General features: G+C 40.6%; 1 pseudogene; it reads left to right on the top strand.

Moving 5' to 3' along the window:
• The window catches only part of LOC147422733 (uncharacterized), an 82,106-nt pseudogene extending 67,940 nt beyond the window's left edge, over positions 1-14,166 (top strand).
• Positions 14,167-15,987: the final 1,821 nt, after the last annotated feature.

The raw sequence follows: 15,987 nt of genomic DNA, 5'->3' as shown, positions 1-15,987 counted from the left end.
ATTCCCTGAAAGGCAAATCTACTTTAGGTTCAGGGAAAAAGATATGTAAATAGATGCTAAGGAGTTGGGCAACACCATACCCATTGTACATACGCAATCTTTCAATAAGTCAATAAAGAGCTCTATGTCCGTGTACATGATTTTTGTTAAAGATTCTCAAAATGAACCTAATGCTTTAGCAAAAGAAAATATAAACAATCACAAGGAATTAGAGTTATCCGATTTTCTCAAGGGATTTCAAGATGTTTTTATTGATGACATCCCTTGTGAATTACTTCCTAAACGACGCAATGATGACCATGCATTTGAACTTCTTCCAGGAAGTTCACCGCCTAATAAACCTCCTTATAGAGTTTCTCAAGGTCAACAAGAGGAGATTATGCGGAAAGTGCATGAGTTAGTTGAGAAGGGCATGGTTAGGCCTAGCTCATCTCCATTTGGTTCACTCGTGTTATTAGTGCAAAAGAAAGACGGCACATATTGTATGTGTGTCGACTATAGAGCACTAAGTAGGATCACTATCAAGAATAGGTTTCCCATTCCACGGGTAGAAGACCTATTTGATAAGCCACAAGGGTTGACCTACTTCAATAGGATTGACCTAAAAAGTGGCTACCATCAAATAAGAATAGTTGATCAAGACATTGTAAAGACCGCATTTTGCACTACGTTTGGTCCTTACGAATACATTGTCATGCCTTTTGGCTTGACCAATGCACCAGCCACATTTAACTGTTTAATGGAGAAGATATTTAGGCCTCACCGAACCTTTACTGGAGTGTTTTTTTTATGATATCATCATCTACTCTAATTTATTAGACGAACACAAGCAACATTTCCAAGTAACATTTCAAGCCTTACAAGAGAATAAACTTTATATTAATCGAAAGAAAAGTGAGTTTTTCTTACAAGAGATTTAGTATTCAGGTCATATTATCTCTCAAGATGGCATCCAAATAAATCCATCAAAGCTAGAGGTAATAAAAGGATGGCCTAATCCAAGGAATCTACATGAACTAAGAAGCTTTATAAGTATGTGTGCATATTATTGATGCTTCATAGAAAATTTCTCACAAACCGCACGACCATTACACATGACCTTACAAAGAAAAACATTAGGTATGCATGGTCTGCCAAGGAGAACAATGCTTTTGAAAGATTAAACAAAAGCTTATCTCTCAACCTGTGCTTACCCTATCAAATCTCTCAAATCCATTTAAGGTCCAATGAGATGCTTGTGGTTGTTGCCTTGGAGTTTTTTTGCTCCAAGAAGGGCACCCCATAGCCTATGAAAGTCGAAGGCTTGACCCTATTAAGCAAGCTCTAGGCATATATGAAAAGGAACTCCTCGCAGTTCTACATGCCTTAGACTCATGGAAGCACTATTTATTGGGGACTCCTTTCATTCTGCCGATGGATCACAAAAACCTCAAGTACTTCATGACACAGGCCAAGCTCTCCGACAAACAAATGAGGTGGGCAAATTTCCTTTCACAATTTCATTTTCATATTGCTCACATTGCTGGCAAGCATAATCAAGTAGCCGATGCACTCTCAACACGGCCAAGAGTGAATGCGGTTTCCATAGCAACTCACAATGGTCTATCTTCTATGATAGATGAGTACGCTATTGATCCAGATTTTAGAGATGTGATTTCAGCCTTTGCACTAGGGAAGAAAGAGGAACCATTTACCTAACAAGATGGTTATCTCCTCTATGGCAATAGACTATACGTTACTTACTCACTACGTGAGAAAGTAATGTATGAATCTTATGCTCCTCCTTATGTGGGGCATAGAGGGATTTCAATTACACTAAAAGGGATAGAAACATATTTCTATAGGCGTGCCATGAAAGCAAACATACAAGAGTATGTTTCTAAATATGTGGTATGCCAAAAGACAAATTTTGATAGAGGGAAGCAACCTGGATTGCTTCAACCTTTGCCAATCCCTAATTCACCATGGGAGAGCATATCCATGGACCTAATCTTTGAATTTCCTGAGTCTATCCATGCGAATATGGGGATATGGATGATAGTAGACAGGTTTACCAAACAAGCTCACTTTATACCTGTCAAAAAGACTATCAAAGCCCATCAAATGGCAACCCTCTTCATATCACAAATCTTCAAGTACCCTAGCTTGGCAATGTCCATAGTGTCGGATAGAGATCCTAGAATGACCAGTAATTTTTGGAAGGGTCTCTTTGAGAATTTAGGGACAAGGCTAAACTTCTCTTTGGCCTATCACCCGCAAACGGACGGCCAAAGTTAAATAGCTAACCTAACAATTCTTGATCTACTTAAAGCCTACGTAATGGAAGTATATCAAAGGTCAATGGGAGAAGTACTTACCCTTAGTGGAGTATGCCTACAATAATAATCTACATATCTCCACCAAAAAAGCACCTTTCGAGGTAATTGAGGGAAGATCCAAAAGTCCATTGCTACTTAAGGTACATGGGAAGATCTTCACTACAGATAGATGAGTATAGCCGAGACCTACAAGAATATTTCCAAAAGATTAAGGATGCTATCTCTATCTCATATCAAAGGCAAAAGGTTGTTGCTGATAAGCACTGAAGAGCCAAGCCTTTAAAGAAAATGATTGGTTCTTGCTTAAATTTCCCAAGGCGACTAAGGCACACAACGGACAAGAATCCTATGGGACACAAAAAGTATTATGCTAAGCTAGCAAAAAGGTACTATGGTCCCTTCCAAATTCTCAACCAATGAGATGGCCTATCAACTCAAGTTTCCCAAGTATTGGCTCATACACAATGCTTTTCATGTGAGCCTACTAAAGCCTTACAAACGAGAGCCACCTCAAGAACCAACTACTGAAGACCTACCGGAGATCGAGGAACAAGAAGAGGTGGTGCAGCCCGAGTCCATTCTCCAACATGAATACAAGGTATTGAGAGGTGGTAAGATTATCCAACGGTATCTTATTAAGTTCAAGAACTATGCTTTTGAAGATGCTAGGTGGATGCAAGGCATACAATAAAAGGATAACCTAAACCTTGTCAATGCTTACAATGCTTCCCTAGAGTAAGCAAATGTAAAAATGTTTATAATGAACAAAGTTTTTATCTTATAAGATTCTCTTTTTCTTTATTGTGCACAAATGTTAAGAAGTATGCATGCTTAGGATCATGTTTGTGGAGACGACGTCTTCCAAACACCAAGTAGAGCTTGTCACTCTACTATGGAAGATTGATATGACTAATGTGTAGACATGCTTGCGGCACCTTAGGCTCTCAAGCACCAAATGGATTAGTCATCCATTATGGAACAATGTGGTAGGCTAAGATAGGGATACTCTACCCGCTAGAAAAAGGACTAATGAATAGACTTTATCTTCTCTACCCCATAGTTGAGGACGACTATGATTTCAAGAGAGAGGTAATGTCATAATAACTAGTATCTTATCCTCCTAAATTATTTTCTCATGTTAAACTGATCATTTACATTAGGAAAGTTGGGAGATCATTTGGAGGGCCTTATTGAGGAGAGAGAAAAGGAGGTGCATCCAATGAACAGCAAGCCGACGTAACGTAGAAATAGGAAGAAATAAATCAAAGAATGCAAAGGAAAGTGAAGAACATGAGGTAAAACCTTGTTCTTATGGTGTTGAAGGTATCTATATGTGGGCCCAAAGTCTATACGTAGTTATGGTACTGAAAGACATCTATGATACTGTATCATTCTCCCACCACCAAAAGCTCTTGCTCCATAACCAAGCGTTCAAAACTAAATTTCCCTCCATTGGAAGCAAGTTCACACTTTTTTCTTGCATGCAGAAAGAGCCATGGTTTCTTCTTCTTCTTCTTCTTCTTCTCGACCTAAAAGCTCTAGGGGTTGTTGTGCTCTTTTCCCAGAAAGCCTCGCCATTAGTCTCCCAAGGAGGCCAAGTAGAACCATAAGCTCAATCACTATCTCAAACTCCATCAATATAGATAGTCAATGGCAACAACAGATAATATAAAAAGGTTCTTGGGTTCTTATACAATCAAGGAGGAGGAAAAGATCCTCAACAAAAAATCTATTTCATTCAGCATGGAAAGCATGATTGCTAGATTTCAAAGTGGAAGTGGGTAAGAAAATTGTTAAGGAAGTTTTGGTACAACATGTCTAAAGTCACTCCGATGTGATTGCTAATGGAGGAGATGTCTCATTGGATTATCATCCTCGATGCAACTGTGAGAGTATTCATAACCTTCTATCTCTACTTTTACTTTTAGACCTTGTTGTTCTCGTTATTTGTTTTTTCTTTTGAAGAGGTCAAACAATATTAACAGGTCAAGATCTATTTCTCATAAGTTCTTCATTAGTTTCAATAGTTAGACTAGGTGTCTTACATTTTGTTGTTGCAATTGCAGATGTCTATCCTTCATCATACAAGGAATAGGAGCCAGTGGAGTATATTATAGGTCTCATCTCTATAACCCACACTGACCTTGGTGTTTTACAATATTATGGGAGATCTAGAAAGAGTCTTGCAGATGAGGGAATTTTCTTCTATGAGAATTTCTACCAACTCAACCAAAATAATCAAAAAGGTAATCTGGTTAAACTCTCTCTCCCTACCAATTGGAGTTGTATTGATTGGCCAATCCCGAAAACCACGGTGTGTGAGGCTCTCAAAAGCAAGTTGTTTAGGGATAAGCAGAGGTCTTATGAAATTCAGTACCCTCTAAATTGGTAAAGATTTATAATTTCTGTCATATAAGTTTATTCGTGGAACTATTTCACACCTGCCACATACATGTTGCAAAGACAATGCTGGTATGTAAATCTCTAGATGCTTGCTTCTATGACACGCTGCTTGATAGAGGGTGGTATGTTAAAGAGGTGGACGGCATACATTGTGAAGTTGCACTCGACACTTTGGTGGCCAAGTACATGATCGGCACACAGTCCCTTCTCATCTCCTTCTGATACCAGCACTCTCAGATTGTTGCAAGCTACTCTAAGTTTATTCCTATTGATCAAGAGTCTGCAGGCTTGGAGAACAATGGTGTCATAGACGTGGAGCTAGTCAATAAAGAGCTCAACCTTGTGACAATTGTTACAATAAGAGAGAAATGCAACCTTCCGCAACTTCGGCATGGCATTGTGGATGAGACAACGGAGAACGAGCCCTCGTAGTTCTATTTCTTAATAGGTGGGTGCAAAGTAATGCAACAAAAGGGAAAAGAAATTGTCTTTAGAGAACTAACTAGCCGAGTCCAAATCGTGCCACTAAATGAATCTATATTCTTGACTTTAATACCAACGTTTCTTGCAATTTGGTTATGACATGATTTCCACAAATTTGGTTATATCTTTATATCTTTATTTCAATTATAAGATGATGCCTATCCCACTACCTACGTCCCTTTATTAGCTGGTAGTGTGATAACTCTATATTTTGAACGACATATATAGAGTTATCTAAAACCTCTCTCTCTCTCTCTCTCTCTCTCTCTCTCTCTCTCTCTCACACACACACACACACACACACACACACACACACACACACACACACACACACACACGTGCACACGCACGCACACACTCACACTCACACATAGACACATTTCCATGGCACCACATTGAGAAGCACAAAGAATGAAGTTAATCTAGAGAGCTAGAATTTCAGAGAGTATGTGTAAGTACAAATTCTAAAACAGTCAATCGGCTGAAATACAAATTCTCCAAATAAGGGATCAAAATTTCCTCTAGATAAAAATCATGCTCATGACCTTCAAATGAGGGTGGAGAGAGAGTGGTGCCCAATGGATTTAGCAAGCCCTTATGGGGTGTGTCATCTATCAACAAAGTGTTCATATCATCATGTGGGACATGGATTTAAAAAAAAGGTTTATGTAATAGCAATACATTTGGTTTGGCAAGGTTTTAGTGGCCTTCAATGTAAACACACTCCTTCTACGAATACAAAAAATCAAATTGCAAACGTTCGATTCCCACGACAAGGGGATTGAGGTTTCTCCGTAGCATAGAGGACCATATGGCAACCCGGAACCTTGTTAGTAGAAAGTGTATAAATTCCTTGGCTCCTGGACACACAATACATCTACGACCACAAATCCTGAAGTGGCATAGGTTGATAAATTTTACATGGGGATTATACGGCTCCCGAAACATCAACAATCCGTTGATGTACAAAATAATCAGTCTCTACAAACATTTTGTAAAACAAACAAGTAGTTAGGCAATAGGTTGACTTTCATATTCTTTATTTTAGGTAATTATCAAAACAATTATAGGGTTTTCTAGCAAGGGTCCATATTGGGTTTGCCTGCCATCAAGGTTGTCTTGTCCACTATTCAAATCCTGGATCGTCTTTTCTTCTTCTTCTGTTGTTCGAGACTCTTGTGTCTCCAATGTTGAGGGATTCATTGCATCTAAATATGCTTCTAATGTGCTATGATATGTTTGTGTCTCAGGCATAAAAGACTCTTGATTTTCTTGCCCAACAGGTGGAGGTGTGGTAGAGGTATGCTCTGCTTGAGGGTTAGAGTGTTCTTTTTTAGCCCTTCCCTCTGCACAAACTTCATCCTCCTAAAACCCTCCAAGTGCAGAGGGAGTTTCAACATCTAATTCTTTCTCAGCCCCTCGCTTTGTGTGATCTTGCTCCTATGTGGGCTTCCCCTCTGCCTCTACAGAATTTTTCATCTTGGACGTCCCTCCCTCCTCTTGCTCCTGTCCTCTCTCAGCTGCCCTTATGGAATCTGTTTGCTGCAGTCCATCAGCAATCATCATTAACTCTACCACGCGGTCATCCAACAGGGTTTGCTCTGCATCCATACTCACAATATGTGATATTGCAAGCAGATGTTGGATTGGGGTGGCACGGTATTGGTGCAAATATTCTATGGTGTACTTCTCCAATGCAATTTACAAAAGACAAAATAAAAACAAAAAGGAATTGAGACACAACTTGGTCCAAACTCTCACAATGTAATGTTGTGCAAAATGCATACCTTGGACTTGAATGGCTTTAATGAAAATAAGCTCTACAATATAAACTCAGCATGAAGGAGGCATCTCCATCCACACAAGTTTCCATCACTTTGTAAAGGCACGGTGACTTCCTTAATTTCTACCCTGTATAGTTCTAGATTCCCGCATAGACTTCCATATGCATACAACAGTCTCTTTACGCATCTGCAAGCAAGAGGAGTTGGTATGTCTCCATTGACCATCAAATATAAAACCAATTTGTAATTATCAATACTCACAATCTCAATTCTGGATGTGTTTCTTGAATTGAGTTTAGTGTCCAGATAACTGGCTTGTCAAGTTCAATGCACACAAGGTTCTAGTGGCAGTTGCTCTCGTATGGGAAAATTATGGTTGTTACTTGCAGCATTGGACAATGAGCAAGCCACTTCTCGAATGTGCCGATAGGGGTATTTTTCATTCCGAGTAAGGGAGAAATATGGGAATCCAATATATAAATTTCTCCATGGCATTGTGGAGGTACCTAGCTCTTTATCAAACTACAAGACAGTTTGACGTTGTTAGTCTCTAGCCTCGAGGTGAACAACAATATGCTAGAGCTAGTGAAAGCATCTTACTTTATGAAGATATATACAATTGAATCTATGATTTGAGCCTCTGGATACCGCAATATATTGATATACATGGAATCTAGTGCAAGTCTTCTTCCACCATCTTCTAGTTGTATATCTACTATTAAGCCTTGCTCCATAGATGAAAAAATTTTGTTGTTATTGACAACGATTTCGTGTGTTACAACATGGTAGTTGTTAACCTCTTCTTCTATAGTGTGTTCTTCCTTTCCCCTACTCTTTCAGTTTATTTAACTCTTCTACACGCCGGTTTTCCTGTTCAGCCATGGCCCTGGTATTCACTTCATGGGTGACTTCTACAATCTTCATCACCTCTGTCTTTGATTGAGGGATAAGCAAAATATCTTTCATTTTATTATCTATAAATTTGTTGGGCTAGAGCAGCTTGTCATATCTCCACCTTACCCTTTTCAAAGCTTCACTGTCTTTGTTCATAATTGTTACCCTGTGTGCATGTGCTGCAACAATTGTTATGTCATTGAAATATTCCAGTAAAAAATCCTCTGCTGCCTCTTGTAGTGCTAACAGTGCAACAGGTTTCCACCTCATTGTACCAAAATATACTTCCTCACTTATTGACCTGACCAGTCTTTGGGATGGAAGCTTTTGTACTAGACGCTTGATACATTTTTGTGCCTTCTTGATTTCCTTAAACAGTCTAATGTGTCTTTGTAGCCTATTCATCCTTGGAGCTTTCAAATTCTCATGGGCTTCCCTGGTCTCTTCTTTTTACTAGCAGATCTTCCTCCTGCTTTAGTAGCAAGACCTGGTCCTTTGTCTGCCTTCCTCGCAGTCACCTTTGTTTTTGCCATTTACCTGTAAGCAAATCTCTCTCTCTCTCTCTCTCTCTCTCTCTCTCTCTCTCTCTCTCTCTCTCTCTCTCTCTCTCTCTCTCTCTCTCTCTCTCTCTCTCTCTCTCTCTCTCTGTGTGTGTGTGTGTGTGTGTGTGTGTGTGTGTGTGTGTGTGTGTGTGTGTGTGCGTGCGTGCGTGCGTGCGTGTGTGTGTGTAACAGTCTCTCCCTTTCTCCCTCTCACTCTCTCTAAGATTGGTGTGTGTGTGTAACAGTCTCTCCCTATCTCCCTCTCACTCTCTCTAAGATTGCACACCAACAATCTCTCTCTCTCTCTCTCTCTCTCTCTCTCTCTCTCTCTCTCTCTCTCTCTCTCTCCCCCGCCCCCCTTATATCTCCCTCTCATCGGAGAGAGAGAGAGAGAGAGAGAGAGAGAGAGAGAGAGAGAGAGAGAGAGAGATAGGTTGGTTGAGACAGAAACACAAAGAAAGTGTGAGGGAGAGGCCAAGCCCAGGAATCAGATCTTGAAGGTTGCCATGCCAAGCTCAGGAAAAGGTAATCCCTCATATCTTTCTTTGGAGAGAGAGAGAGAGGAGAGAGAGAGAGAGAGAGAGAGAGAGAGAGAGAGAGAGAGAGAGAGAGAGAGAGTTGGAGTGTTTATGGGGTAGGTTCACTCGAAGAGCCACAACAATTTGGGATGGCATTATGGTGCGCATATGGCTTTTTTTAGAGGCTGATTGTCTTCTGCACATCGTCGGCCACCAAAAGGTTTGTTGCATCGTAGGCCGTGGAGCATATAAGGGTAGAACTCAAATAAAATGAGCTACTATAAGTAACCTCTATAAAAATAAAAAACATGACTTGTGAGATGAATCTATGAGAGAGAGAGAGAGAGAGAGAGAGAGAGAGAGAGAGAGAGAGAGAGAGAGACCAAATGAACATGTCACATGGTGTGAGTGGAGGTCATAAGTGACTCTCGATGCTCAAAAATGGCTGAAATGAGTGTCGCAATAGAGAGTTCACATCGTGGTTTGCAGAGGAAGGTATGTAGGGAGAGCTCATGGCTGAATTTATGGGGAAAAGAGGATCTAATGTGGTCAAAAGCTGAGCACTCAAGTAGTGTGTGGTACTCACTCTCTCGCACTTGACGAGGGCATAAGGTGCAAAGTCAATGAGACTTCTCGCCAGTGCCCCAACGTCCTTTCTCGCAGCATAGAGAATGGGAGCTAAGACGAATGGAGGAAATGTTGCGGATTGCACTCAATGGGATGGGCTCAAGGATGTAGGGATGGGTTCACTTACACCACTCAGAGAAGAAGAGAGATTTGTAGTTTGGGGCAATGTGTGTGGTGTAATGGTTGAAGCGAGAACCTCCGGATTTCTCCCAAGCCGTGATACATTGGCGTTGTAAGAAGGCCTCATTAACTTGGGAGTCAATCGACGCATCCTTGACCAAGTGACATGCATCCCATCTTCCAAACCATTTCTTGATGTCAAGCATCCACCCTAAACTTAGTATTTTTCTCTTGCATGTCTTTTGGACCTTTTGACTTGCTTCATATGTGATTCTAGGAAGTTGATACAACGGGCTACGTTGTGTCTTAAGCATGTACTCCACAACCCTTTGCATGCCCAAGACCTCAATGGGAAGTGATTCGGACTCAAGAAGTAAGAGCATGTAGGGTGTTTGTGTCTTGACTTGGAGAAAGTTGGTGAGAAAACGCTTTTGGACATGCTCAAACTCTTTCCAAGTAGACTTCCCGATGCTACCACCCCACACCTCTACTCCATAAAGAAGCATCGGTGTCACCAATGTGTCAAAGAGGTACTTTTTGAGAGCCCAACACTTGATCTCTCCAACATTGCACATGTTCTCAAATGCATAATAAGCCCTCTTTCCGGCTTCCAAGCGACGCATTGCGCAATCCTTCCATTTGTGATTGGATGGAACCGCAAGGCCAAGGTACTTGAAGCTATCTACCACTTCAAGCTGCTCATTGTTGTATACAATGTATGGATTTTCATCATTGAGGGTCTTTACAAGCATAACCTTGGTTTTGGATCCATTCACTATCAGCTCGCTATGTAGGCAAAAGTGTTCCAAGACACTCATAAGCTTTTGTGCATCTTCTAAGGTATGTGCCAAGAGCACTACATCATCGGCATAAAGCAAAAGCATGATCACCGTATTTCTGATCTTCACCTCTTCTATGCCTTCTTGTTGCATAAAATCGAGAACCATGCATTCCAGTTTATCAATGAGTAGCCCAAAGAGGGTTGGGGAAAGTGGGCATCCTTGTTTGACACCAATGGTGCTTGCAAAAAATTCTAAAATTCCATCTCCCATACGTAGTCGACATATCACTTTTTGGTGAATGCGAAAGACGGCATGCATAAATTCTCTCGGCACTTGAAGGCTTTGCATACGTCTCCAAAGATTTCCTCGCGGTACCATGTCAAAATCTTTCTTGAAATCCACAAAGCAACAATACAACTTTTTTCCTTTCAATCGAGATGCTTCCATAAGAACTCGAAGAGTGACAAGGTGATCAATAGTGCTATGATGCTTTCAAAAACCTGCTTGGCCTAGCGCACATTTACCGTTCTTTTCAGCCCATTCACTTATCTTCATCTCTATGATACATCCAAATAACTTTGCCATCAAAGAATCAACCATTATAGTGCGATAGTTGTTCACATTGTTTACATCTCCTCCTTTGTGCAAATGTGTGATCCAATTTTCACTCCAATCATGAGGCATGCCATGCTGAAGTGCAAGGTTAAACATATTGCATATCCAATATCGTGGTTTCTTGCTTGTCCATTTAATCATTTCAGCCTTGACACCTTGAAGGTCCCCTGCCTTGTGGGTAGCAAGTTTCTCAAGCGCGCAACATACATCTTCAATGGTAAAGAAGGGAGGCATAAACAGAAGGGAGCTACAACACTCCATCTTATCAACATTGGGTTTCTCATAGAGGTTCTTGCAATGCGTATACATATCCTCAAAAGTCAAGGCACCAAGCTCTCAACATGCTTGCCTTTTAGATTTTGCCAAAACTTGCCACATGCATGTGCTTTCTCTTGTGCTAAAAGAAGTTGTTTTTTGACGTCCTCCCTTCTCCTCGTTTTTTGAACAAGTGCTTTGTATGTGTGTGAATTTTCCAAGTAACCTTCCTTGTCTTTGCTTGCATCCAACCTTAGCAAGTGCTTTCGGGCTTGACTACATTCCATGTCGAACCATTTCTTCTTGGTGCTACCTTTCTTAGATCTTTTGCAAACCATGTGTTTCACCAAAAAGCATTCCCTCACAGAAGAGCAAATTACTTCTTTGAAAACTTTTCACTTGCATTCTAATGTTGGGCTCTCTTGATGATCTGTCATGCTTAACATTTGGTCCACCATATCAGCATATGTGAGTGCTTGTTTGAAGTCTAGACGTAGGTACAAATGATTCACATCATGATTGGAGGCTACATGCTCGGGTCTTTTACCACACTTGAGGTCAATACATAGCATCCTATGATCCAATTCCGGATTCCATTCACCAAGTGTACAGCTTTGTATGTATTCTAGAGTGGCTTCCGAAAACAACATATAGTCGATCACACTATCACCATTGTGCTTTCTACATGGAAAGTCATTGGTGCCTTGCCATACAGATATACCATTTGCAATGAGCATTCCGGTACTATTGCACATATGTAGAAGTAACTTTCCATAGTGATCCAATTCTTTTGCATCATTAGAACTTCGATTATACATGTATGAGTCATCCATTCTTCTTGAGACATGCGGCATGTCAACTTGTTGTGTGTCGTGTTGTAACATATTTGTGCAAGCATTCATGTCTCCAAAGACAATGACTTCACCTTGGTCCTTGTAATGAGAAATGTCTTCCTCTAGTTCAACAAAGGACTGATCTCTATCCATATCCAACGAGCATAAAAGTTGGAGTCAAAGTGAGGAATGTAGCAACCAACCACAAACATGACTTGACCATTGGGTGGGCTAATTTTCAGCCATAAGTAGCATTTATACTAATCTTATTTGACAATTGAAACATCTTTCAAACCCTTTTTTATCATACATGCTACGCCTCCTTGGCCTCTATGTTGCTTTGCATTTTTGGTCCACATCAAAGAATGCACATCATATTTGTCAAATCCAAGAAGTCATTGCGCATCATGCTCCCATGTTTTGACAAGAAGTATCACATCGGAGTCATTGGTAAGCTCATCAATGCCAATTCTCACATTCCATGGATAGCCGTTACAATTCCAAAAGCTTATTCGTAAGCGTGATTTGGTCTCATAGATCATGTGTCCCTATTTGTTGGGTGGATTTGCATCCTCCTCAAGTGACTTTTCTTCTTGAGATGACACCTTGACCTTCTTGGGTCTTTCCTCATATGCTTTGCAGTGTAGATTTTGTTGCATAAGAGTGCGATCCTCATATACATTACAACCGGTTCCTTTGAGGTAGATCCACCTATTGTCAAGGATGATATTTCTCTTTACCTCATCAGTCATGGTACATACAATAGTTCTTTCTCCTGAGCAAAGGACTCCTTGTTTTCCAACTCAATATGCACCATAAGCCATGATTCTAGACATGCCAAAGTGTGTAGCAAAAAACTCTTCAATAGCAACCGCAAGATATTGGGGTGTTTCCATGCTTTCTTCCTTGATTCCATGAGTGACGATGTTCTTTGAGCGTTTTTGCCGTTCTTGCAATTCTTGAGTGTCCACATTCTCTACATTCTTTGCTTGGACAACGCCTTGCGTGATAGGAGATGTAGAAACCACAGAGAGAGAGAGAGAGAGAGAGAGAGAGAGAGAGAGAGAGAGAGAGAGATTTTTGAACAAACCAACCTATTAGCCATACTTACCAATAATTAACTCTTTGTGCCTGTATTTTCTTTTTCTTAAGATTAAGATCCCACAGAGTGAAGAGGCAGATGGTGGATCAAGAAATTGTTTGTGGTAAAAAGGTGGCAAAAGAGAGACCACCTAAGTTGCTGAGAGTATCTTTAAAGAGAGATGTGGACTTGCTCTTGCTAAAGACACATTTCTTGGAGATGAAGTTGTGGTAACAAAGGAACCCCCCAATGACTCAGAATCTTCAGAAGAGGAATAAGTGTTTGTAAGCTAGAAGTTTCAATTGACTAGCACCAAAAAGAGAAACATTGATCTTTCTTCTACCTGTGAGCCAACTACAAAATGTAAGAAAGAGGTTGAAAATCCTGCATGTGTGGATGAAATACTTTTTGATTTTGTAGTATTAGTAGGAGCTGTTGAAATGCTCAACAAGTTCTCTTCTATGTTCAATGCCCCATTCATTTTGGATGACCTTGTAGCCCAGCACAACGATTTCCTCAAGTCTAAAAGAGATAAGTTTGAGCGTGAGGTCCACAAGGGCAGGGTGGTTCTTGCTGACATGGTGGTAGTGCACTTAAGAGATTGTGATTCCACAAGACGGGCGTACAATAAGTACCATCAACTGCCTATTATCTACAGACCCTCATAGTGTCCTATGCACCAACAAGATTTCAAGCTAATTAAAGAATCCTTTGGGTTCCTTCTTTTCTTAAATTCTCTATTTGTTAGTATAATGAATGATCCTTCAGAGGTAATGGAGGAGGAGGATCTACCACCCAATGAACAAGATGATGAGGACTTGGAATCCAATGAGTTTTGTGAGATTGAGGAGGATATTAATCTTGAGGTAGAGGCTAAAGAGGTGCAACGAACCAAAAATACTTACAGTTAAAACATCTTACATTAAACTACCTTTAGATGTCTCTGGCTTTAATGAGAAACAAGCCACATTGATGCTTCCTGGACTGCCAGACTTTAAATTTGGTGATAGATCTTATACTTTCCTCCATGACATTCAAATTATATTTTCTTTAAGGGAGGACTTTGCACTTGCTACACTCTTGAAATTTCAAGAGGGGAGGAGTGGTTTTGTATCTGATGACAGCAGTAATGACGAGGCAAGGGAAACTTCTAGTGACCCGATGGAGTGCCTAAAACTTTGCTTTGACAAGGCCGAAAAGTATAGGGAGACACTCCCAGATGAGGCCACCTTCTAAGCTATTAGAAACAACCTCAGGCCATCAACCAATACTCAGGAAGTAGAAGACTGGTTTACGCGTCCCGCTCAAGGGTCCACGAGGTCAGTGGACCTATGGAAGGATGACTTATATATGCAAGATGAGAGCTACATGGTAAGCCTCCCCCCCCCCCCCCCCCCCCCCCCCCCCCCCCTCCAAAAAAAAAAAAAAAACCTAGCTGTCATGTCCTTCTTTAACTCATACTTTTATTCACAATCACGGATTGTTGAAAAGGGTGACTTTCTTCACCCTCGGAGAAGAGAGTATTGCGGAAGGGATGCAACACTAGGATAATACATTGCCGGACTCTTTGAGGCACCCATACTAGTATCTCACAATGGAATGTCCCAAGAGGGAAGTACTGCAACATTCGCCCTCAAGACACTATCACATTTCCTAGGTGGGCCAATGCTACCACAGAATGCAGACAAAGTTATCCTCGTTGATAAAGTTTTTGCTACAGAATGTTTTGGATACTATCCGGGGTACACTGGTGGTCGTTCAGCTTATTATTACATATACACAACAATGGCACTCACTTTGGGGAAACAAAACCCAAATGAACTATTAGATTATGGCAAACATTTAATGATCCGATACAAGGGTAACGTGCCAAAAGATATCCACTACCTGTCATCAAGTTGAGAGACTTGTGACTTGTATTGTATCTATTTTCTCCTTAGACATTTCTTGTACATGTTGTTACCTAAAATCAAAATCTCTTGATCCACCTATGGTTACCATATTTCATTGTCTCTCCACTTTCTCCGGCCTTCAAGAGCACTGGAGTTGTTGAATGCCTCTACTCGTTTCTGTTTCCTTTCTTGCAAATGCCTAATTGCTTGTGCTGTTGTTGAACAGTCTAATACATGTTTTTGTTGCATCCGATGAAGGATTCTACGATAAAACCACTGGAACAACTCTTTCAAATTGTTTTCCTTATCTCGAGATCCACATGACGTGTGTGTCTGAAATATGCATTCCTGGCCATGTAATGAGACTTTTCCAAGCCTTGGGTGTTCCATATGCCTAGGTTTCCATACTTTTGAATGAAGTACAGTAAGTGATTGAAAATGATGTGCTGCAAATAAAACAAGTTGTCAGGAATTATAAACAACCTCTTAGTCCTTATCATTTAAAAGGGTGCGTCAACAATACCATGTAATGAGTAATTTGAGTTTCAGTCCATGCTCACCTAAATGCTTTATTTAGTAGCTGAAGGTTCTCCTTAAACTTGTTTAGATCATTTTGTGTCCACTCATCTTTGTCACACATCTGAAATAGCACATCGATGGAACGCCACACTTCACCCTTGGCATTGCGAGTTGTGGGTTCGTGGTCCTTCACTACCATATGGAGATTTTCCCATTACTGAAACTCAATTTTGCTAACATAAGTGGATAGATATATCCTTCCATGCTTGGTTAGCTTCCTATCTTTGACGCCTGTTGGCTTTGATAGAAAACGACGTGCCT

Source organism: Adiantum capillus-veneris, chromosome 27 (genome assembly GCF_014529385.1).
Source record: "Adiantum capillus-veneris isolate H3 chromosome 27, ASM1452938v2, whole genome shotgun sequence".
NCBI classification, from domain to species: domain Eukaryota; kingdom Viridiplantae; phylum Streptophyta; class Polypodiopsida; order Polypodiales; family Pteridaceae; genus Adiantum; species Adiantum capillus-veneris.
The sequence above is the reverse complement of the archived record's forward strand: the minus strand, read 5'-3'. Positions and strand labels throughout refer to the sequence as shown.